The sequence below is a fragment of the Camelus bactrianus genome, chromosome 20, assembly GCF_048773025.1.
Source record: "Camelus bactrianus isolate YW-2024 breed Bactrian camel chromosome 20, ASM4877302v1, whole genome shotgun sequence".
NCBI classification, from domain to species: domain Eukaryota; kingdom Metazoa; phylum Chordata; class Mammalia; order Artiodactyla; family Camelidae; genus Camelus; species Camelus bactrianus.
The window spans coordinates 14,439,576-14,465,585 of record NC_133558.1 but is presented as its reverse complement, the minus strand read 5'-3'; the positions used below and the strand labels follow the sequence as shown (position 1 = coordinate 14,465,585).

General features: G+C 41.3%; 1 protein-coding gene across 12 annotated transcripts in view; it reads right to left on the bottom strand.

Annotated features, from left to right (window-relative positions):
• LOC105084198 (uncharacterized) overlaps positions 1-26,010 on the bottom strand; it is a 987,172-nt gene that overhangs the window by 844,759 nt on the left and 116,403 nt on the right. The window contains exon 1 of one of the 12 annotated variants that reach the window (XM_074348169.1): positions 5,528-6,163. The exons of the other annotated variants lie outside the window; for them this stretch is intronic. The gene's annotated coding sequence lies outside the window, so the exon portion shown is untranslated. Of the gene's footprint in view, positions 1-5,527; positions 6,164-26,010 lie in introns of those variants that run through there. 12 annotated transcript variants of the gene reach the window in all.

Genomic DNA, 26,010 nt, shown 5'->3' with positions numbered 1-26,010 from the left:
GCTTAGCCAAATCATTTCATCATCTGCCACCCACACCATGCCCACCCCTGGCTCCCTGTCAAAGCTCAGTAAGTGGACCACCACCATTCTAGGTGGTGTGTTGGATACCTTGAGACTTCCTCCCATATGCATTTTGCAGCACATCACAAAGTTCTATTGACTCTCTGCTTGTTCACCAGTTTTACTCCTGGTACCTAGCACAGCACTCAGTACAAAGTAAATGCACTTAAATAGGTATTAAATCAACAAGTGAATGACTTACAGAAATAATAAACCACTTGTGGACCTATCTTTTCATTCCCCCACACCCTTTTCCATGATGTTCCATCCACACAAGCATCCCCCTTTCACTCCAAAACCTTGCTAACATTTACGCTCTAATTCTCGGCCAAAATGTCGCTTGCTCACTAGTTTCCCTTGGCCTCTCCAAGACACACTCTCCGCTAGCATGTTACCACATACACAGCACCACGGCAACACCATCGCTGCCTTGCGATGACTTGGCCTGACGACATCCATCCTTCCTTCCTTCAGATCTGAACACATGACAAACGGAGGTTCAACTATTCTTGAATGACTTCCTTACTGATTTAAACTCAAGTCTCCATCTCTCCCACCTCTTCTACCCAGGCCAAGAAAGGCAGGGCAAAACACACTTAAGAGAAAGGAATGGCCAGTCCTGGTGTGCTCTCATGGCTGCACAGAACCAGACACCACTGTCTTCTCCCATTCTTCTATTAGTGATGAGAGCTGCTTTATTCCTTCCATTCCCCAAATTGGTGAAGGGTGTGTAGGGGACCAGAGGGAGAGGGATGTACACACGTCCCCCACCTCCTGTGAGATGGTGGCCAAAGCCTTTTGGGTTAAGGATCAACACTACAGAGGTACGTTTTCCTACTGTGGGAAAAGTTGTTAGCAAAAGGCTATATACACAAAGCTCTTCAGCCACAAATCTGGAAGAGAATCAAAATCAGCCAACGCTTAATGAGAGTTGAAGATTTCCTGTCTGGGACCCATGTTAGGGACTGAGCTTCAAAAGCCATCACCGTGGAGTCAACTCCATCTCAAGGAGGACGGGCCTCAGAACACCAGAGGCAGAGCTGGCCGTTTAAAAAAAAAAAAAAATCACGTAATCAGCATTTACAGCTTTTGTGTACATTATTCCCCCCTAACCTCAGCTCAGGGCACTGCTGAAACCCCATGCTCCCAACTCTCTGCTCAGTAACTCCTCTCCCCTCCCATAAATTAAGTTAATGAGGAGTTTTCTAAAAGAGGGCCTTCTCTTAAAGGCTCTGTTATTCTGAAGTTAATGGCTCTGACATGTAGCCAGGCCAAACAGTCACAGGCAGCAATAACTCTCGCAACAGCTCCAAAACTTAGCCTCAAATGTCACCGCGTCCTACCCTGATCTTTCTTCCCCTTTGATTATCACTGGTTGCCTTCCTTCCTCCCCTAACATTTTATAGCAAACTCAAATGCATCAAAGAAACCAGTTAAGGATGTGAAGATTGAGAAACACATTCAATCTTAATGTTACGATCTTGTCTTTTCCTTCCCACGGCTTGTCTCTAAGAGAAAAGGACAAGTGTAAATTCGATGTCACACAAAACAAAACAAGAAATTACACTGAAGGCAACGAGGGGGATGGGCATTTCTAAATGCCAGCACCATGCTCATCTAATACTTAGTACACAATTACTGCAAGGATTATGTCTCATTTTGTGATGGGTTCGTTTTCACATGAGAAATGACTGAACAAGCATGTAATGAAGCCATCAAGCAAACCTGACAGAATCAATTGCTTCAAATCACCTTCCTAACCTAACATCCAGCCAGGAGATGATCAAAATATAAAAATGCAAACTCAACTGCAGGAAACAGAATTTCACCATACATAACGGGTGCAGGATCAGAAACAACCTGGTGAAATGTACTCAAGTTCTTAAGCTGCAATTACAAACGATGATTAAACACAGGTTTATAAACCAGTTCATCTATCTTGACAATAAAAAACACGTTCTGGATAAAATGGGTCCAAAATCCTGTATCCATTATTTGATCTAGAAATTTGTACTGATATACTGAAATTTTAGTACACATGTTCCAAAAAGTTGGGAGGAGAAGGAATAGAGGAAAAAAGGGAGAACCATGGAAGAAAAGCTGTATTTCCTTCCTCTCACTGACCGTGGCTTACTGAACCAGCAATAATTTCCTGACAATTTGTCAGTGTACTCCACGGAACAGTATGTCATCTAATGGCCACAGGCTCCAAAATACAGTGATAAGACAGGCAAAGGGAGACTAACGTGAAGGGCACAGACCTGGAGAAGGGCACTTTTTGTAGCAAGTATGGATATGTGAGATAAATCATTAGACCCTGAAAAACAGCATGTATGCTCTTCTGCTTTGTCTGGGCTGCCTTCCTCTATGCATGACTATAGAACACTATTTAAGAATTTTAGGGTTTCCAAGGCATTTTCACATATATTTATTTCTCTCGTTTGATCCCACCACAATTCAACAAGGCACACTCTTTTCACATGTGAGAAAATTGAGATTCAGGAAAGTTAAGTGATTTTTCCAAAATGATACAAAATAAGAAGTGACCAGAGAGCCAAAATTCATGTCGTCTGATTCCTGGGTAATAGGTTACATTTATTATTAACTTTGTAAATTTACAATAATAAGAGGAATAAAAGCGGCAGGAAAATAAATTCCTAATGAATTTCCAACTACCCCCAAGTCAGGAATGTTGAGGCAAAGTTCCTCACAGGTAAGTAGGCAGTGAACTTGCTTCAAGATTGATCATTATGAAGTGAAATTTGGCATCTTGTGAGTCTGTCTTCATAACCTTTTGCATTTCCTAACATCACAAATATTTGTCTAGGCCGTGGAAGACAGTTTATTCTGACCCTGAATTTGTGAGGTTGCTGGCTGGCTGTCATTTCTACTGAAAACATACTTAGCAGAGCACAGTGTGTTCCTTACCTATCCTTGCCATGAGGTGAAAATGCCCCGGCACTCAATGAAAAGAATGGTCTGGTAATATTTAATATGAACACAGACATTTCTCTTCCAGTGTAATTCACTGTGCACACATCATTAAGGATCAAAGCACAGGCAAACCGAAGAATGGAAAAGGAATTCGAAAACATCAAAGTTAATTATATTTGGTTGTCCCAATAGCTGTTACTAGTTCAATTAAGATGCAGCTTTGGCTAATCTTAAGTCAAGCTGTGCTTCTCAAAAAGTCTAAGCAATAAAAGCAAAAGTCAAAACATCTAAAGCTGACACTCCCCACCCGCTGCCCCACGGCCCACCATGCGTTCTCTGCATCTCCTAGGGCCTCCCTCCACAGCTCCCATCAGCGTGCAACTGACTAGTCATTCTTCACATCAGCAGGGCGAGCTCTAAGGTCCAGCCCCCAGGCCGACCCTCAGTCAAAGGTGGTCCCTGAAACCTCTACATCCTGGGTCTTCTTCCATCCTATGCTTTAAAGGAAAAAGAAAAAAAAAAAAAAAAAAAGAGGTTGGGGGAGAAAACCCGCACAGAGAAAGGGGATCAAAACAAAACCATGAGCCTGCTCTGTTGAAATGTCTGATATTACAGGTGACTTCTCAAATCTTGGTTTACTGGGAATGAACAACTCATCACACCTCAATTCTGCTTGTTCTTACACTGTCCCAGGCCAACAAGCTTAGGTTCTGTCACTGAGAGCATTTTCTGCCTCCCTATGCCCACTTCCAAACTCCAAGGGCAAGAACAGTCATCGACTCATCCACTCAGTGGTCCCATCTAAGGGGTGAAGAATCTGCATAGTAGGTAAGGAAACAGTGCTCTGCCACACAATTCATGTAGTACTAAAAGGCAAGAGGCCACTAGGGTTGTCTCCAGTGAAAACAGGCAGAAGAGAAAATGCTCAAAGGCCACTGGCAGCAACATTGCTTTATCATTTCTGGAATCATTCCTTTTACTCCATCCGTACATTTATTTTCATGGATATGGATATGGACCTGCATATTGTCAAGTACTTATTATACACCAGGAACTGGACGCAGGCTTTGTAAATGTTGTCTGATTTAATCCTTCCCACAAGCCTGTGAAACCGAGGCAGAATCTAAATTTTGAGCTGGAACTCAAGGAGGGTGCAGTCCAGATGCAGCTGGAGGAATTTCCATCAGGACTGGTTCTCAAGACTACCTGCGAATCTCTTCTGAAGGTGTGACTTCTGAGTCCACATGTCTTGGGTAAGTTCTGGGATGAGAAGAGGGTGCAGCCACCAGCTCCCAAATGCCCCACATGCCAGCCCCGTGTGTACCCACAATTCTTCTGACAGCCTAGCCAAGCTCTTCTTGAGCCCTACAGTTTTAAGTTCATGTGTCCTGTCACATCAGTGAAAAAAGCACACTTTGTCTCTTCCCTGGGTCTCTTCAAGCCCTTTGGTTTATTTAAAACCAGACACACACCCCCTACTTATCGAATGTAGCAGTTTATCAAGGCATTTCAACCAATTCTCATGATTGAACCATCTGTCTGTATCAAAATAAGTTCCTTCTCCATACTGTGCTTCAACTTCTAAATCTTCCCCCACCTGAAGATGGTGAAGAGCACGAACAGAGAGCAAGTTCCGTATCTTAATCACTCTCTCCATCACATCATGCAGGGAGCCAGACCTGCAAAGTTCCCACACGAAGTCTCTTGATGAATGATGTAATGAAAGCTAGGCACACCAACCTTCTTTTTTGACTTAAATAAACTCAGGAAACTGTTTTCTTTCTTTTCATCGCAGGTGCTCAACCTAAGAGAAGGAAACTCAGTTTTTCCATGGTTAGTCAAAACCTCTAGAATTCCTTACTGATAAGGTTTTCAAGCCTTGTTCCTCTGCTCAAAGTCTCAAGTAGACTGTATTCTTACATGAGAAGGGCTGTCTTAGGAAACCAAGACCCTTAAAGGAATTTTTCATTGAATAAATATCACAAAGGGTGCAACAACACTGTATCTCATGTTAGAACCTCTAGCAGTCTTTCTATCCTGAACCCTCTCCCAAGAGCCACCTTTGGGTGGTCACTGAGACCTCTACTTTGAGAGAAGACTCTATACCAATCTCATTTTAAAAGTCCTCAATGTCACCCAGAACTGAAATGTCAGCCCCAACTCACTGTGTACTAAGCGCATCCGGCTTGGTTACCCAGATGGCATCCTCTCCCACGTGGTTATGCGCACCAGTGAGTATGATCTTGCTGAGCTCATAGCTGCTCATTCCTATTTGTGACGCTGTCCTTGCAAATATACATCAGCACGATGAAACCCAGTATACACAGGACATCCCACTAGAGTGGGCTCACTGCAGAAGTGCATGTGGCTTCTCAGTACAACTTTTACTAAGAAACTGGACCCCACAGAGGAAAACAGGTCTCTCCTTATCTTGGTTTTCTCCCCTCCATTCACAGTCTAACATGATCCAGAAGACGTCAAAGTCACCTGCTACTCTAAGGCAAGAGACAACACTAAACTAGGAATAACATACCAGTGCTTCTCGAATCATGAAGTGCCGGAGAATCACCTGAGAGGTGCTTGTTCAAACTGATTTCAAAATTCCTCCGCCGTGGTTTCTGGTTCAGCAGGTCTATCGGGGAAGCCTGAACGAGCACTTTGATCAAGTGCCCCAAGTGACTGGATGCCGGCGGTCCCAGGACCACCCCCCGAGAAGCCCCAGCAAGTGGGGGTGAGCACACCGGAGGAAGGAGCCAAGTGAGAGAAGGAGTTGAGTCGGGCCCCTGGAATTCTCAAGTGGTTTTAGCTGTTGTTTATCGTCTATTCCAGTGCTCCAATTGTAAAGCCTGTGCAGTTAAAAATTCACCCAACACACCAGACAGAAAAAAGACGAACATAAAAGCCCTGATAACGCTAATGGTGGTAAATGGGGCTTCTTTAAATAGGGCACCTTGTTTGTGCCGGGTTGCCTTCTTTCAGGATTTATTGAGGTCCAGCCCATTTACTTTCTTTGCTTTAGAGGAGGCTCTCATCTTTGGTGACTTTCATTGGGAACGACATTCCCTAGCACCATCAAAATCTGTCCCATTCATCTTAATTTTTGTTCTTACTTTTCTAAGTTACTTTTGCTACATTAGGTAGTTATACTATTTTTTGTATTCTAAATATCACATTCATTGGTTTTTGGTTTTTTTTAAGGTGACTCTTACACAACCATGAGGTAGAGAAACGCACTACAGAGGCACTGGTAAGATGGAATCAAACTCCCCACAAATACATACACACATGCACTAAAATGAGGATCTCAACAGGTTTAAAAAAAAAAACCTGAAAAACAGACTAACATCAATAAAGCCAGAGCAACTAGAGCACAAAAAAGTCTAAGTGATATAAAAGTATTTTTAAAGGGATTAGTTCTGTCCTATTGAACATTTATTCAACTTATACATTTTGTGAAGTACTGTCAAAACCAGGAATGGAAACAGAACCCAGGACTCCCAAATTTCCAGCTCTTGTCAATAAATCAGGCAATTTCCCTACACAATCCAAAACAGCCAAAATGCTCTGGTTACTCTCTAACATACGGCTTAAATATTTATGTTTTAAGTGTTTTCAGCTTACAGTCCACACGATAAACATTCATTAACATTTATGCAACTTCTTAAGTAATTCTAACTCCAAGGTCAGACCAAACACATTTGAACAAAATAAACATTCCCAAACCAATCATAGGCTAAAATTGTTCCAAAATTTACTGGATAACCTGACACCCACACTCACTTTGCCTTCCTTCCTCCCGGAATAATGTTCTTTAGGAGTTATTCCTCCAATACAACATACAACAAAAGACAGTTTTAGAAGCCAGAACGAGAAAAGCACTTAGAACTTGAGAGAATTTAAATACTAGGAGAATCTATCTCATAGGTTGGTTGTGTTTCATGAATCACATCAATTGGTTCAACCAATCCTTGTGCATGTGCCCGGCACAGTCCTGGTCCTAATGTACAGGCTCACACTCCTTGCCATTCTAGTAGACTGACAATAAACCAGTCAAATATTTAACATAACATCAAACAGTCAAGTGCCAGGAAGGGAAAGCAAGATGGAGTAAGAGGGAAAATGACAAAGGATTATGGGAGCAATTTTGCTATTTTTAAGTAGGGTCGACAGAGAAAGCTTCTCTGATGCCTTTAAATCCTATCGACTAAATCCAACAAGAATAATATTAACTCCACTCTCCAGAGTCACAATTATGGGTCAGTATGAAAAGCTGAAGGCTGCTTACACACATGTGAATTAATGAACATCTAGGAATTTTAGAGAAGGAAAGAAACCTGTGAGGCTAGATGCCTTGATCTGTTTGGTTACCTCTGAAACAAAGGAATACAGGCACATGCTTTATCTTGTCAGGTGAGCTGACCAACATGATTCACAGGGCTGACTTAACACGTCTAGAGCCACGCGAAATCAGTCACAAAAGGAGGGAGGAATCCAAGGAAAGCTATTGTGGAATTCCTTTAAAATTCTCTTTTTCAAGGTAGTAAGTGAATATAGTAGCTGATCATACCATCAGATGCAAGTAACCTAAATAATAATACTTTACAAAGGTTATACCATTGCTATGATCATCAGGTATTTTTTATTCTTAAAAGAAGGACAAGCTTTAAACAAATTTCTAACATATTTACAACATGCACATTTTTAAAGATACCAATATCCTATATTAAAAGACAGGAAGCAATTGCCTTAGAAGTTTGTCAAGAGTGAAATAAACCTTTGTATTTGAGAGAAAATAAATATTGGAGGGGTCCGACAGTACAGGAAAACTGTACTCTATTTCAGATTCAAGGACATTTAAAGAGTCATCGCCTTCTAGTAGCTGGGATTAGACTTTGGTGAGAGCTTCAATCATTCATGCTTTTAAACTGAAGTTGGTCCTTAAAACCTGTAATGATTAAACAATATACCATCCACAGAATCAACTGTAAAAATATACTGCAACTAAGAGCATAATGACATACTCACTTCCTTTCTCATTTTTCCATAATCCATTCGACCCTCTTCCTGTCACCTAATGTAATCATTGGCTGGGTTTCCATTAAACTAAGAGTCTCCCCTCTTGCGTTCTCCAAAGTCACTGCATTGCTTCTCCCAGATTTCATGGATAATTTTGTAAACGTTACCACCTACAACTGAATTGTTAAAAATGTAAAGTAGACAGTGATTCAATTTGTGGCTGTGTGTTCCAAGAGTAGAGTGGTGATATATATAGCATCGGGGATGCAAGTTTCAAACTTTGTCCTATACTATCCAACGACTGGAAATATTCTTAGACACGTTTTCCAACTTGATGAAGACATTCCACAGCACTACTATTACCCTCGAAAACAGACAAAGTTTGCGTAACACATAAAGATTCCCAAAGCATTTTTACATACATTTATCTTATCTCATCTTCACAACAGCCTCAAGAACTTTTAATTATCCTAAATCACAAAAACAAATTGCCTAAACTAAAATGGGGGGTGGGGTGGAGGGAAATTGCATGCATGCAAACTGGCTTTTGGTTTCATTAAATCTTCGGTTGTTCGTCAATGACATTTTTTAGTGACATATTTTTAAACAAAAAGCTTTTGCTGCTGAGCAGACCCTCATCAACCTTTCCTCTGAACTCCTCAATTTCTAGACAGGGATACCAGCCACCTTGTTACCTGTGTCTACTATGTACAAAACCATTCAAAGTTATTATTTAAAGACAGATGTTCGGATAGTTTACCACCTACACCATCAATGAGCAGTTTCATTTGGACCTGTAGTATGGATAAAGAGGGAGCTAATCTTTCATCCAAGGTCACACCCAGTTAATAATACTCCTTGTATGTACCTAGGTCTGTCTGGCTTCTTCACTGTCAGTCTTATCTAGCTGTTGATTAAGTAGGGGGAACTATGACCTTGAATAAGGCTTTGACTGGCAAATGGATTCCTAACCCATCCTTAAAAATAGAATTTCAGTGGGTAAGATCAGAAAACTCCTAAAGCAACTCAACTTTAACTCTGGGTAGCTTTCTTTAATGGCCATATCATAGCCTAAATGAAGTGCAATTATTGTTGATTAAATTTTTCAGCAGTTTCTTGCCTACCCAACAGAATTAAAATCACATCTAAGAAAACAATGTTTAGAGGTCCCCCCCCTTTGCCCTTAGGAAACACTGATCATTTGACCTCATTCCATGCATATGACTTTCTCTTCCAGGTTGTGTTTCTGTTTGCTTTAGTTGTGGGTAGAAGCATAATTATCACAAACATAATAGCAGCTTACATTTCCAGAGCGCTTTATCACTCACAAATGCATTATTATCCTTTTTGATCCTTAGAACTCATTGCAGTAGTATGTGAATTATTACCCATTTTCACAAATCATTAAGTGGAGGCTCAGAGAGGTTAAGTAATCTGCCCAATGTCAGTAAGTTAATAAGGGCAGAACAAGGTCACAGATCCAGGTCCTTTTGTCTCTTAAGTCTTGGGCTCTTTTTTAATCATTTGGTCAGAAAAGCATCATCGAAGGAAACATTCTGATGACTCCTGTGTATCACTCTACAGTCACTTCATTAACAAGTATACTCAAAAGGTTTTCTGCACTGTCACTTGACTGCTTCTTTCTTATGTCCCCGTCAAGGTAACTCTGACACTGTCTTGCAGTGACAGAAGCAAACACTACAGAACTGTGCAAAGATAGGTGTTCTCAAATGTCCAAGTTCTACCAATAAATAAATAAATAAATAACAATTTGATCCACAAAGTCCATTTAAGGAATCCATCAATATGCTTCAGAATTAAACTAGTCAAAGGGATGAGATCTGTCACCCAGCTTGTCACAGAGAAAAAGAATAGAGAACAGAAGAACTGGGGCAGACAAGAAGGGCACAAAACCTGGGAAAACTGGAGTGATCAGAAGCCCAAGCTATTGACAGGGAAACTGGGAGCCACAGAAAGCTTGCAATTCTTTCCACTCATTTGTTGGAAAACATCCATTAACATCTGTTAAGTGATTCAATTTATTTACCTACTTACCTAGCAAGTAAAAGCATCTCAAGTCAAGTGAGGTATTTCTTGGGATATTTCTTAAACATTCTTGAAAGCTACTTGGGTTGTGTTTTGTTTAGTCTGTCTTTTAAGCACAAATTTTTTTTAATCCAATTAGAAAAACGGGTAAAAGGCATGAAGACACTTCACCGAAGAGAATATAATATGGATGGCAAATAAGCCCATGAAAAGATGTTCCACATCATTAGCCCTCAGAGAAATGCAAATTAAATCTAATGAAATCTCACTTCACACCTATCAGAGCAATGAAAATTTAAAGAAAAAAAAAAAAAAAAAACCTCCAAATGCTTGTGAGGATGCAGAAAAACTACATCACTCCAACTTTGCTGGACAAGTATAAATTGGTACAGCTACTCCGGAAAATAGTTTAAAAAGAAACTGCCAAACCAAACACGCAATTAACATACGACCCAGCAATTTTAGTCTTGGGCATCTGTCCCAGAGAAATGAGAACTTATGTTCACACAAAAACCTGTACACCAATGTTCAAAGCAGCTTCATTCATAACAGCCAAAACCTGGAAGCAGCCCAGGTGCCCTTCAACAGGTGAATGGTTAAACGGTGGTATATATGTATCATAGAATACTATCCCATAATAAAAAGGAACAGATCACTGATGCATGCAACAACCTGCAACAATCTACGGAGAGTTATGTTAAGTCAAAAAGCCAATCCATAAGGTTTTAAACTATATGATTCCATGTACATAAAGCTTTTTTTTTTTTTTTTTTTGAAATGGTGAACCAATTAGTGGTTTCCAGAGGCTAGGGATAGGAGAGGAATGGTGGGAGGAAATGAGGTGTAGCTATTAACAAGGGCAAAAAGACAGATGCTCCTGCTACTGAACTGCTCAGCGTCTTTACTGTGGTGGATACACAAACCTACACAGGGGATAAAATTGTATAGAACTAAATACAGACACACACCAGAGTGTAGGTTACATTGTAAATGTGACCAAGCTTGGTAGATTGCATCAGTGTCAATCTCCTGGTTGACATACTGTATTTCTGTAAAATGTTACCAGTGGGGGAAACTGGTTAAAGGCTTTATTACTTCTTACAACTGCATGTGCATCTATAATTACCTCAGTTAAAATTTCAATTAGAAAACAGATCAATGCTATGCTAGCCTAACCATCTCAAAATTATTTTTACCTTCCTTCCTTGAAACAGGACCACTCTGCTTTATTCCTAAACAACCACTTATAATTAGCTTCTATTATACATGATATGAAAACGATTCATGACAATGAAGCTTATGAGTGAGAGAAGCCTTAAACCAACAGTCCATGTTGTGAGGCTTCATTTACATGAAGCTAGAGGAGAGGCTAACCTCATCCACAACGGGAAAATTGTTAAAGGCAGAGGAATGGTTACCTGTTGATGAGGTGAGGCAGTGATAGGAAGGAGCAGAACTAGCCGGGACAAGAGTAACACTCTAGCGAATACTCTGGATCTCTCCTGTCAAGATCTAGAGAATGACTTTTGGACTAGAGTCCAAAGTACATAAGTGTATGCATTTGTCAAAATTCATACACACAAGATTTGTGCACTTCATTGTATGAAATCTTTACACGGAAAAAGATATATAAACAAATTGAAATGAGGCCAAAATGACTGGCTCTGTATCTGTTAGCTTCATATTCTTTCAACTGATGATTCTATGCAATAAGATACTTTGGTATTTCGTCTGATGACCCTGGATATCATTACCAAAGTTTACAATGATCTCATCTCGTATACATTCTTCTCAGGGAAAGGAAATTGCGATCAGAGTAACCGTGAAGCAAATTCATATAAAAAAAGTATCATTAAATCAGACTAAATTAAATTAAAACAAATGTAATTAGGGTCCTCTGAAAGTAATTTTGGCTAATACTCTTGTTTACATGCAATATAGATGTAGCAACTACTGACCTCAGGCACTTTCAGCTGCTTTTATATTAATTACTACATGTGGTTTTTATATTCCAGCTCAAAATATCCTTTATAGCTGAGTAGCTAATACTCTTCTGCCAAAGTTATTTCAAATGAGTCTCAGATCCCACAGAATTAAAAAGAAAACCCTATGAAATCCACATATTGATATTGGTGTAACATCATTCAACCAGTAATAAGTTATCACAGGTTTTGCTTTGCTTAACCGTGATTTTGTTCTACTTAGGATATATATATTTTGGTAAAATTACAAAAGGGATGGTGGACTGTTCTTAATTACAATTATACCCAGTAAGACCCAACCCTTTTCACTTAATAGGCTTACACTGCAGAGACATGTCTTCTTAATTAGCCAGACAAGTCAAGACGCTGATGAAAATTATTTCTTGACCCTACCTGCGATTCATAGAGAAGATAATGTGAGACTTGTCTAGTGCCTACTATCTATTTTTGTCTTAAACTCTGCCCATGCTCCAGGCTCCATCACTAGCTCCATTTTAGGTTAAATTCCTCAGACTGATGGAATTTACTTCATTGTCAATGTGCTGTCATGAGCTCTATCACCAAAAGTATGATGAAAATGTGTATGTTTCATTATTCAAATGAAGTGAAGCAAGGAATTGCTGAAATATACATGATTCTCAAAATATTTCAGCCACAAATTTTGGCTTGTTATAGACTATGTGAAATATATTAAGACACACAACATTTTCATTTCAACTCTAGGGAGAGAAGTTGGGATAGGCAGCCAAATGGAGAAAGAAAAGTTGGAGGAAATGACTATAGTATGTTGTACCTGGAAGAGCAGGTTCCCAGGTGTGAGTCAAGAAACAGGCAGGAAAGAGGTGATTTGCTGTGAACACACGGTATCTATTAGGAAGACCCAGAACATAGCAGAAGGCTTTTGGATTTATTACTAAATTAAACATCAGCAATAGAGTGAAAGCAGGTGCTAACACAGGAATTAATGCACATGGGATCTTGGCATGTGCAAATTCTATTCAAAGGCCAAGTGTAGCTTCCTTATCTTCCTGCTCCAACTGTGAGAAACTACACTTTCGTCTTTTATCATGCTTTATCTCCAGTCTTACTGGGTTTCCACTTAGCTGCAAGCTTTAGTTGGCTGCAGTAGAGTCAAATAGAAAGTCTTCCTCTGTATCATTATCAGAACCAACCCAATTCTTTGGGTTAATGCAATCCCACCCATGTTCACTAAATAGTAACCAATTCACTCATCGGGCTAATGGATTTGGAGATGACAGATATACAACTCTGCCCTTTTTTCCCTGTCCAAAGAGATTCCAATACTAATATTTTTTTAAATAAAGAAGGTATAAAAATATAAATGCAGGATTGTATTCTCACTACCAAACCAAACTCCATCTGCCATTTTCAGGTGCTAAGCAGTCCTACGGCTCACCCAGGACACCTAAGCCGTCACATTCTTCCCTTGTTTAAGCAGGTATTTTAACATAATTTGCTTCCAGATCTTACTACAATTCTGCATTCTCAGCCTCATTTCATTCCTTCTCCTGACATCAGTGGGCACTTCAGAACCACAAACCATCTTTCAGAAAGTCTAGCCTTCTCTGTTGCTAAACAGGCCAGAGTGTAATTTTACTAAAAAATACTGCAACCTAGCCACTATATTGCTGCTCTATATAAAGACAGATTTAAATTTTTTTCTTCTGTATATCACAGGGAAATATATTCAATACCTTGTAATAACCTTTAATGAAAAAGAATATGAAAACAAATATATGTATGTATATGCATGACTGGGACATTGTGCTGTATACCAGAAATTGACACATTTTAATTGCCTATACTTCAATTAAAAAATTAACTTAAATTTTAAAAAATACTGCAACCTTTTGTTCTATGAACAGTGATCCAAAAACTAAGTCTTGAAGCCATTTGAGCAATTCCTTCCAAGTAAGAAGTGTACATATTCTAAAAACTGGGATATTCAAATACTGCTGCATGATGGTTGTCAACTAGGATGAGAAACCAAAGTCAGTCTCCTTCCCCGGTCACACCCCCCACCGCCCCACACTCCAAATCCCCTCGCCTCTCTACCAGCACCTCTAAATACCCTTGACTGAGTTATGTTTTTAAGAAGCATATGCCCCTTCACAGTAAGTGCATTCCACTATGAAAGTTTATTTTCAAAACTCAGCATTTCTTTACTGCTGAAGATCTATTCTGGAATCCCTTCCTCCTTAAGCTACTGAGCATTACTCAGCCAGGGGGCCAAAAAAATGCTGATATTTCAAGAAATCTAATCTCTTAATGACTGCTGCCAGAGAAGAGAGAAGGGCTAAGAAGAGTCATCTTGAAATAAGCCTCATCTCAGGGACATGTGAGCCCATAAATGCTCACAGGGACTCAGGACTGCCACCAACATGGCATCAATGAACTTCAACCTGTCAGCCCAGGGGTGTTCTGTCCAGAGAGGACGAGCTGTTCCTTCTAACATCCAGGTTCCACACTCCGCATTCTTCCATCATACAAAAGTGTACTCATTATTTAAAGATACACCCACGTTCCTGGGTGTTCCAAACAGAGCAAGTCAGACTAGTGTGTGGTGGAGATGTAAATGGTAGAGAAGACCTTGTGAGATGGGGCTGCTCACTGAAGATTTGTTGGAAGGTTTAGGTTTTGAGCTAGAATGTCAGTAACAGCAATAAAAGTTACTGAACAGGGGAAGGAGGGCAACCTGGGCAGAGGTAAGAATCTGTACAAAGAACTGTGCAAAGTAACAGAAGTGAAAACTCACGTGCTATGTTCAAAAAAAAAAAAAAAAAACAGCAAGCAGATTCACTTGGCTTTAGCAGATTTTGAACAACTACAGCAATGGCAAAGGGTGCCAAACAGAGGGTGAGACAAGATTTAGGTAAAGTGTTTATTAATTCATTCAATACGTATGTATTCAGCATCAACTGTGCACAAGTCACTGTTCTAAAGGGGCTGGAGAAAAAAGTTTTAGGAAAAAATACAGGATTTTCCTTTCCGGAGGGAGACCAGCCCTCAGATACAGAGTTGATTCAAACAAGATTCTAAACAAACTGTCATTTTGATTCCTTCCGAAGAAGCACAGCAGAAGCTTTCACTTCTGTAAGTTAGAAAATCTGATCTGATAGAAATGGATAGAATTTAGATTGATTGAGGAAATCCTCCCTACTTAAGTTCTTTACCTATCTTGTCACTGGCAAGATGTAACATGAGAACGCTGCGAACACAAGGATCAAGAGAAATTTGGGAGACACAATGAACTCTTCTGTGTGCTTACAAGTGACTTTGCCTAGAAAGTTAAGTACTTAAAGTTCAGGCAACAGCTCAAAAGGAAGGTGCTCTGCTAAGGGCCTCAGAATGTGGGGACAAACAGAGCTTTGTCCTCTGCTCTGTCCGAGCATATGGACCACTCCCAACCCTTCAGCTCTAGTGTTTATAATTAAGTCTAACCTGGGGGAGTCTGAAGCAAAGAAGGTTCCAGGACCCCACAGGGGACTGGAAAGAATGATGGGGGGTGGGGTCCTGCTGTAAAACAAGCGCAAATAGCTGTCTGGAGTTGTCGTTGTTTCTTTTTCTTTCAGTGTTACAATGGGTTCTATTTTTCCTCCAGCAGTCAACTCTGCTCACAAGTAATAAAATCACACCAGAGAGGGGAAGAGAGAAGAGGGCACTCTAGAAACACTGCCCACCTCTGCCTAAGTTGTTCACAGTTAAGGCCAAGTCCTTAACACCCAGCACAATGAAGATGCCCCTCCCCAGGTCCCCAGGGGAATCGGTGCGGAGAGAGACCTGGGCTTGGAGAATAGCACTCCTGCCCTCCAAACATGGCGGTCCCCACAAGGAATCCCTTAGCCTCCCTGAGACAGGCTCTCCGAGGTCAGAGAGATCTAAGGGAGAGAATCACAGAGCACCACCATCTCAGTCCACAATGGAAGTCAAGTCAGAGATGCTGACATGTCCAGCCCAGGACATGAATCACAGAAGGGTCTCAGGGCCTTCCTGCAGCTCAGCAGGCCAGCTCCGAGATCCCAAGCTGAGCCAGGCCTGGGTTACCCAAATTTCCTTCAGAGGAGAGAATTTATAATTCTGTGAGGCATCCCCATTTTACAGATGGGGCAACTAAGGTAGAGAGAGGTAAGGGACTCAGAAGTTTGATTCTGGAGCGTGTACTTGTCTGCCTCCCAGCAATCTATTTCCTGTCAGTGGGAGGTCACAACACTATCAGATTCTCTCAGCTGCATTTCTATGGGAAAATTACTAGTGATAGCAAAGGTAGTTCCCTGGGGATCCAAACGTCTCCTGCTCACTTTCCATTTTCATTTCTGATATACTAGTATCCTCCCACCCACCAAATATCTAGAGTATATCCTATTTATATGCCACCAACTATCTACAGAATGAGGCAGCCTGACTCCAAAACTCACTCCCCAAATCAGCTACTTCTGTTAGGTTTTAGAGGATAGGTTCACCTGGTTAACAATTCAAATGTTTCTTCAGTTCTCTCCTTGGTATGAAGTACGGTTAAGTTCTACCCAGAACATCTTTATTCAGCCTGAAATATTCACCAATTATCCACTAAGGAATAATACTTCGGGTCGAATCAATATGTCCAAGTTTAACGAGTGACAGCTTCTGTTAAGGAATTTTCGCCTTACAAGACATTACTCAAAATCAAAGGCATTACAAGTAGGCTACAATCTGATATTTATTGACATTCACCCTTGAAGGGATTTAGGAAGAGGGTGGGTTGAGGGGATGATATGAAGAAAAATGAAGGTAAGAAGGGCAGATAGAGACAAGAAATAGAAAGCCATGCCTGAGACATTCGTGAAAACATGACACCTTAGAGACATCCCCTCGCCCCCAGCTTAACCCTTGGAGATTGGGAACATGGAAAAGGAGGAGGTTATCCTAAGACTCTAATTTCTAACTTGTGGCTTTTAGGGTTTAAGGAAGGGGATGATGAGAATTAATTCAAACAGATTCTCATTAGGTGTTATGTAAAAAGGTTGACTCAAGGTTAAAATGCATCAGTAACACAACGATTTCTTCGATTCACCAACCTGGGTGGTACTACCTCTGGTTCAAGTGTTCTCTCCGACAAGATGTAGACAGCTGGCAGTGTGAGAAATGGGCACCCCTGCACCATATGTCAAGTCCAGTGAGAGAGAGCAAATGCTTGAGGCAACCGTCGGGTGTCACCACTGAAGAGGGGTGCTTTCCAGGGAGCACCTCTTATGGTAAGAAAAAACATCTCAGTTCACAAGCGAGTTTAATTTGCCACACTCTTTTTATAGACACCTCCGAACAATTAGAACACTGTTGCAAATTGAAACTGCTCACGCCTAGTTGCAAATTTTATTGCCACAAATGGGGTCCCAGAGAAGCTCTATTAACTTTACTGGCGACTGGTGGCTCCCTGATTATGAGTCATCTTTAATAAGGTAATTCAGGGATCATCTCCACGGTGGCAGAAAGAGAACACACTGCAGCAACCGCGAGGAGGAAGGTGGGCAAGATCCCAGAAGGAAAACACAGAAACAGGATGTGAACAGGGAGGAAGGACACATCCTTGAAGTCAAAGAAAAGGAATCAAGTGAGCATGGAGGAGAAAGATGGGAGGCTACCAGGGAAGACAGAAAACATTCCAGTCTCTTTCTGGAGATCCAGGTATAAACCACCTGCACCAGGCTCGCTCCAAAGGGTGTACGTCACACACATGATTGGAAGCCTCGCAAATGTGAACAGACTTATAACAGTAACTTTTGCTGAAGTTCTGCAACCCCTGTCTCATCTGAATCACGTCAGAGGAAGACACACAGGAGAGAGCCATTCTAGTGCTCATTCATTAAAGTACGTTAGCAAAGGTTAGCTGTTATAATTACATCAGATTTGCTAGATTATAGAAAACAGAGAAGCAAATGTGAAAATAGTTTCACATGTTCATAACCCCTATTCAACTTCTGTTAAATACTCAGGCATAGCTCCTTCTAAACATTCAGAAGTGCATTTTTACATAGATAGGATTATATCTGTGACCTTAGTTCCTTTTACATTTTCCAATGTAAATCAAACTTAAATGTAAATTAAAGGCAATGCATCAACAGTTTTAATGTCCAATATTTTCTCGTGCACTTTAATGTGTGTAATTATTTCTCTATCGGTATATGATAGAGATACAGTCCTCTCCCACTTAAAGAGCCTTTTGCATGGAGATTTCATGTGTCTATGAGAAGTGTGTGTATCTTTTAAGGTCTGCAAGATATGCATTCCTAAAAAAGAAATGCCATAATATGAAAATTCAGTGTATTCTGTAGTCTTAATCATTTAAGTAACTTTTTATTAATAAATTAAATAACTGATGTTAATTTTCGCCCTTTTTAACTCTGCTATTTCTCATGGATCCCAGACTCTCTATTGTGCCTTTAATGGCACTTTTTAGAGAGTGATTTTCCTTTCTAAAACATGTCTAAGTATGTTTAGTTGAGTAGTTTCACTATAAGAGCAAATGTTTGTGGAAGGAGAGAAAGAAAAAACAATCGTGGAGAATGGAAGGCAGGAAACAGGAGGGAGGGAAGAAAACTTGTTAATTATACCCGAAGGCCTATACCTTAGTGAACTTTAGATACATTTTCATTCATTTTTCAAAATTTTCCTTGTAAAATACACTCACATGTTAAGCGGGACCAAAAAAGCCAGTTCAGACTTAAGTGCAGAGGTGAAGGATGAGAGTGGGTGTGAGAGTTCAGAGAAGAAGCAAGAGGGAGGAGGGGGCCCAGCACGCCCCTTTATGAGCAGAAAAGGCAGAAGAAACATTTTCTCTTCCCCTTGGACCAACTTGAGAGCCAGCGGGCTTAGAGAAGACCCCTGCCCTCCTGGTTCAGTTCTGCCAGTGCACCCCCAGCCCAGCCCTGCCCCGCCAGTCAGGCCCACGCGGCAGCTCCAGGAACCATAAGGTCATTGCTAGGTTTGGCACAAAACGCTCAAACTCAGTGAAAACAGGCCTCCAAAGAAGAATGAAGCAACAGCCAGGAAAGAACCACTTCGCAAACAGCCTTCCAAGGAGAATTAGCCTCGTGAAACCCTCTGTGCAAAAGTTCACACCATAAAACAGCTGCTGCTTAATGTCTCAGGGTCCTAATTAGCCCCGAGCTCCTTGGCTTGCCCAGAACTTCTGGCCAATGGTGTCCAAGCTCCCCGGCTCTTCCCTGCGCCGCTCAATCCCGTAAGTGCTCTTGGTCAAAAAACTAGGTCATAAACTTATCCACCAAGAAGCATTTACTGTCGATTCAAACGACGTATTCTGTTCAAGAGGTTATGATAATAAAGGAGGAGCTGCACACACGCTTTCAAGTTCTAGCATGAGCTTGCCAGCTCCGAATGCTGGCTCGTTCCCTTATCTCAGTTTGGCTCTTGTAGACTCAAACCCACTGAACTCTGACCCTTTTCTAGATGAATACAAATCATTTCTTGAATGACTGTATCAAATATTACTTATGCTCTTTTCTCCCCAGTTTTAACCTAACAGGTCCATGCCAAAAAGACAAAAAAAAAAAAAAAAAGGTTTCCGCTTCAAAAAGTATTAACATGCTTCACCGCTGCCAAAGTTGACAACACAGTTGTTGCATCCTGCCTCAGAAAGAAGGATGGGGCGATGGGGAGGGCAGGAGAGGGTAAGGAGGGGAATGCAGAAGAGCAGCTGTTTTTTCAATCAACTCAAGCAGAAAACCTCCCTCTTTCCCACCCCGCACCACCTCTTCCACACCCCCAGCAGAGAGAAGGGGGAGAAAGCCTGAGAAGTCGTATTCCTCCAAGGAGGAATCAAGCTGGCTCACTGGGTTTCCCATCTCCCACACAATGGGCCACGGTTCTTTCTAATTCACCCGGGGAGCGTCAAGGATGCAAGCCAAAGGGTATGTCTCTGCCTCCTTGGATGCTGACTCCCGTTCTGATGGTGCCCAAGAGGTTCCAATCTCCTCCCCACCCAACCTCACTAGCAGCATCTCAAGACACACCATCCTCCCACCCCTGCACATTCACATCTGAGCTCCGAGGCACACACGGAAAGGTTACACAAGTAACAAACGCAAAGGTGGGTATTTTTCATCCCACACCTTTCAAGAATATGCTGGATTCCTCCCCACAAAACAACACAGCTGCTGTCAGCAGCCCCCCAGCTCCCAACCAGTATGTCCTCCAACCTCAACAACAGGGCTTCACCTTTCTGGAGTGAAAGGGGAGGAAGGGAACCTGAGAAGGCAGGACAGAGCAGCTGCAACCCACCCCCTCCTCATCAGCTGAAAAGCTCAAATTGGCTAACCCAGAACATCCCGGGGCACTGGGATCCCAGGGTGGCTCCACCCAGGCAGTACGTCTGATTATTTTTTTCCCTCCTAGTGGGCAAGCAGAGCAAAGGGGAAATGAGGACAAATGTGTTCAAAACAGAAATGCAGCCTAACACTAACTTAGCTTTGGGCAAGAACCAGATTAAAGGCCCAGCACCTCCATTTCTGTCCAAGTGGAAAGAGAAACTACAGGGTGCAACCTGGATCCAGCTCTGGGCTCTGCTGCCCAGACACTCTGCCAGCCCCAGAGGATCAACCTAACCCCAAAGTGCTCCTCTCAGTCCCCAGATACCCCCTCTTTTTTTATTCTTGGTAAGCTGATTTTAATGCTGTGGTCATTATAATTACCGTGGAACAGACTTTTAACTGCAGAACTTAACATTCTTGGTGTGATATTGTTCTGTATTTAGAAGAGACAGTACAGATACATGAACTTTTAAAAAGCCTCTCAAACTCTTCTCAAATGACTGAACTGCAGCCAAAGAATGTCATCGATGCTGGTGTCAACAGTCTGGTTTACTACTGGGGAAAAAGAAAAATCTAGGTTTAGGTAGCATTCATCTACAACCAATGTCATAACATGTTGCCCATCACTGATTTTAAGATCATAGGAGTTGGCACATCATGGAACAAATTGAAGTCATCATGCATTTTGCAATGCAGGTTCAATATAACTCAACTCACATTAATTGCCTTGAAGGTTCATCCGAATCGCACAATTAAAAAAAGCTGGATTGCTCTGAGAGGCATAACATAACAAAATAAGATGTTGATAGTTTGGCCCAGCCAACACTTAATTACCACAACAATTGTGGGTACAAAAGTCCCATTTCTAAAATACATCTAGCCTCCAATAGGTGTCACATACCCATGCTACAATTTAGGTCACACTAACTCCCACACACAGCCTCTGTTTTTCTTCAAGTTAAGAGAAAATAAGATGGTATTTAATTAAGCCAACTCCTAATTCTAAATCAGTAAAACCTAAGTGGGAAATCTGATTCTTTGGACTTTTCTCCATTTCCATGACTATCGAAGCACATGTGGAGGGTGGGGCAGGAGAGACTCAAGTCAGAGCTGGAAACATCCATCAGTTAGGAACTTGATTTCCCCCTCTAAGGCTTAGGCAGTGGGATTCAATAGCTGATTGAGGGCTTGCCAATCAAACAGACCATCCCAGGAAGAAAACCAATCAACATCTTTAGTTTTGATGGTCCAACGGAACCAAGCTGTGGGAGACAGGAATTATACTTACACACACAGACCCCTCTCCTCTCCACCTGCCCTGGCTTGGCTCCATGTTCACTGACCATCATCAGCTGGTAAAAAGTTATTTGCAGCCAAGCAAATACTTGTGAACTTAATTTGAACTCTGTTTGCTGCCTTTCTACAAAGAAACCAAAATATAAAACTCGTGTATCTCAGTGATTCCCTAGACCATCAGGAGACATGAACCCAAAACATAAGGAGGGAAAAAAACAGACGCCAAAAGAGATGAGTACTATGTGTTTCCACATCTTACTACAGAGTCGCACAGCCTTTAGGTGCCAACTGCCAGAGGATTACTGCCTGGATGTCCCACATTGCTTACCCATAGGATTAAACTCATAAATGAAAATGAGTAATACTCCCAATTCATCTTCTCTAAGACTGACATCACTGTAACAGCTTTAGGCAGCCAATCAGAAACCTCCTTTTAAAGTCAATTTTCCTGCCAGTTTAAAATAGTAATTCACTCTGCCTATCTGACCACTAACCATTAACACTATCTGTAGTATCTATAAATCCATACTGCAACAACCATACAATTAATCAGTTGAGCAACATTATGGTATCACATCCTCCAAACATGTAGTCAACTTCCTAAATACCTAGTATTGAATGGGGAAGGACCTAATAAAAAGAATGTATATCTTAAGCCCAAAAAAGATAGCTCTCTGAAAGATGTACCAGTCAAAATACTCTAGAAAAGGTGAGATGAAAAAAGTCCTAGACACAAAGTTATATGATTATTAAAGGCATATGCCCTATGGCTCAGTTACCTGAAAATTAACTAAGTCCAAATGCAGTTTCATGTTTGGAAAAAAAAAAAAAATTACCTACATGTTTGCACTTTCCAAACAGAGAGATGTTCTCCACCCTCCTGGCCTTGCTGCAAGAACAAACTTGAAATAGGTGTCTATGAAGGCCCTACTTATCTCCATCTCCGGGCCTGTCCAGTCAGGGAGAGACATGTGGTTCCTTCAAGAAAGGCACAAAAACAAACACGATCAAAGGAAAACAAGGGGAGAGGCAGAAATGAGTATGCCTCACTAGATCCCATATTTACCAAAAGCATCAGATTCTCAGGCAAAATGTTAAATGTTACTTTAAAAACCGTCAAGGTATATGAAGTCTCCTATCACATTAAAGTCGTATCGCTACCATTTCATATGGATCCAGGACTTCCCTCCATCACTCCTGAACTTCTCCACTTGACCAGAACGTACTCTGAGTTCTTTCAATTAAAACTAGGAAATCTAAGTATTGGTGTCTCTCTCCCAATGTTAGGGGAAAAATTAAAAGCAATCTTACATGAAATAAAAATGGTTACACTCTGAGAAATACTACTGGGAAGTGACAATTTTTAAGTCTCTTATAATGTGATTATGGCTCCTAGCATGAAAAGGGATTACTCTTAACTAAAACAGACAATTAAGGAGTAAAACTCTAGGCAGACCAAACACAAACCAAGCTGGCAGCGTTTCCCTACCTGAAGAGCACTGCTCCATCACTCTGGCTGTCCCATGATAATGCTTCAGCAAACTCACCAGTGAAATGAGATTGTTGCCAATGCCCATGCATTTAAAAGAGGACAGATATGTCACCTTATGCAAAACATGGCACCATGTGATCAGAAAGACATTTAATCATTTGAAGCTGGATGATGAATGTCAGTAAATACTTTGGAACTGAGTGCCTCCGAAAGAGACCATTTAAAATGTTCCTGAAATGTACGTCATACCCTCAACCGGTTTTTGCTTCTTATGTAGTTCATGTTTAGAAAAGGACTTGGGATGCACCAAAGACGTGTGAGTGACATCATGGTCAGACACGCAGCACAGGGGATAAAAGACACAATGGACAAGAAGCACATCCATGCATTTTCCACGACTAGCCCCTGCATCCTGTCAATTGGAGAGCTCTTGCCTATGGGAACCTTTGTTACAGCTGCTATCAAAAGGACAAGGGGGAAAAAAAAAACAGGTTTCTGGCTTTCACAGGAAAAGAATGATTTCCAAATTATGACTTGAGAGCTCAAGAGAGGGAATGACTTATTCTTAGCAAATGTGAAACACATGGTTTTCTCCGAGGGTTTTTGTCCACCCTGCACAGTTATTTCTCTTCTATGAAAGAGACAAATTATTAAGATTTAAATACAATATTCTTCAGAAGGTAACATACATTTCTGTCTAAAGCCAGAGCACCAAGGCTTTAAATAATAATGATTCCAAAGGCAAGTAGAGAAACACTGCGCCCCTCACTCCCAAGGCCAGCAGAGCCGGGAAATGCAGCTGGGTGAACGCAGCAGTCCACAGCACTTCTGCCCAGTGCATCCATACCCAGAACGTGAAGAGAGAAGCTTCAGCCAGTGGCCTCCCTGGGAAGCCTGCGGACCCAGCCATCCAGTGTAGGGCCGGTGGCGGGGGGGCTTTCTTGCCCTTTTGTCAGATTGCTTTCTCTTTATCCCAGTGGCTCTTACCCCCAGCTGTAGCACAGAATCATCTGGAAGGTTCAAGAGAACTCCCATCTCATCTGCATATAGAGTTGAGAGCCACTGTTCTATCCATCTGATTTCAGCCCCACTCACTCAGCAACAACCTTTATCACGCAGACACTTGATGAAACATTTGAGGTGATCAGGTTTTGGAGGAAGTCCAAGAGTCCTCCAAAGGAACATGAACACACTTTTCGTGATGTGCCAAGCCTCCTCCAGGCTGCTCTGTGCAGGTGCCCCAAGTACAGGAGGCTTACACACCACACGGGGTGGGAGTCACAGCTCACTCCCAGAGAGTCTCTGGCCCTCCACCACCCACTGCCTCTCTAATGTGTCTTGAGGGAAGGCATGGGAAAGTTTCTCAGGAGGTCCTATCCAATTTCCTAGAAATCTAACCCAGGAAAGAGCTCTCTGCAGTGTCACTGATACAAATGCTTCTCACAGATACCTCAACCGTCAGTCTTACCCTAAGCAAACATGCCACTAAGCAGAGCTAAGCACTCTCTCTGAAAAATTCAAAGGATGTGACTGCAATGCCTGTTGACTGCACTTATCTTTTCTTATTACAGGAGCTGTACACCACAAGTATCCCTCACCACACACACCAGCTACCTGTTCTCCACTGCACCATTTCTCAGGTAATGCATGTTCATGGATATACTGGGGTAAGACTACCAGAACCTTAGAAAGAGCTAAGCCACAAAAAGCTCATTCACAGTTGTCCCATGCTATACAAACTCTTCATGTCTGGGAAGTCCACTCATTCACAGGTCAAAATCATCAACTGTGAAAGGGGTGTGGTGAAAGGTAGCCTCAGATATGAAGGTACAGCAACTTTAATGATAAATTTTTAAATTATAGAGGCAAAATGCAGTCTAAATTTCTAAGTTTAAAAATCAAGTCACTATATAGCCACATTAACTCCATCAATAGTACGTTGTTTTGCACATAACACAATCTTAAAATGTGATATTAGAAGTGGGAAGTCCATAAAATGAAGGCTCAGATATAGTAACAGCTGCTGTTCTTTGAAGGAGTGGTAGATAGGTACCAGACACTATGCTAAGTGCTTTGTATGTTTTATTCCCTTTAATTGCTTCAGCCTGATGGAAGAACTAGAGGGTCTCCATCTTACAGATGAGTAACACGAACTCAATAAACAAAACAGTATGTCCGTGGTCAGTGAAACTAGAGGAAGGCTGAGCTGCGATTTGGATAGAAGTCTGGCTGAATTCAAGAGCCCTTGACCATTTCTATGAACTACTACAGAACTTATCCTTTTAAAGTGAGTGAGGTACTGAAATACCACTCCCATCACCATTTTTAAAAAGGCTAAAAATCAAATAGAGTATTGATAATGGAGTGGTGATGAGTATGGAGTTTGGAATCTTGTCTGTTATAAACTGACCAGAGACAAGTTACTGAACCTCTAAGCACCCTTCTCTTCTGCAGAATGAGAACAGCAAGGTCGACCAAAGAGCTGGGGAGATTAAATCAAACAGCAGGTTAAGACTCAGGGATTGTTTACTTTCTTCTGTCTCAGCCTCAGTTTCCTATTCTGTCAACCAGAGATAACAAACCATATCAAATCGCAGTGACAGAGGTCCTTAAAATGAAAAAAAAAATTATAAAAATGAAAACGCTTTGAAAAGTGTAAAGTGATGTTTTAGAGAAATTGTGTTTCTGATCATTAGCACTTTTATGTTACTGAGTGAGTCCTGCCAGAAAGAAATGGTAAATTATCACTTAATTCACATTGAGGAGTGCCTATTTAAGTCTGAACTTTTGTTATTTTGCAAAGCAAATTATCCTGACTCATTTGTTTCTCAACTCTGAATTGTCTATTTGACTTGGCACT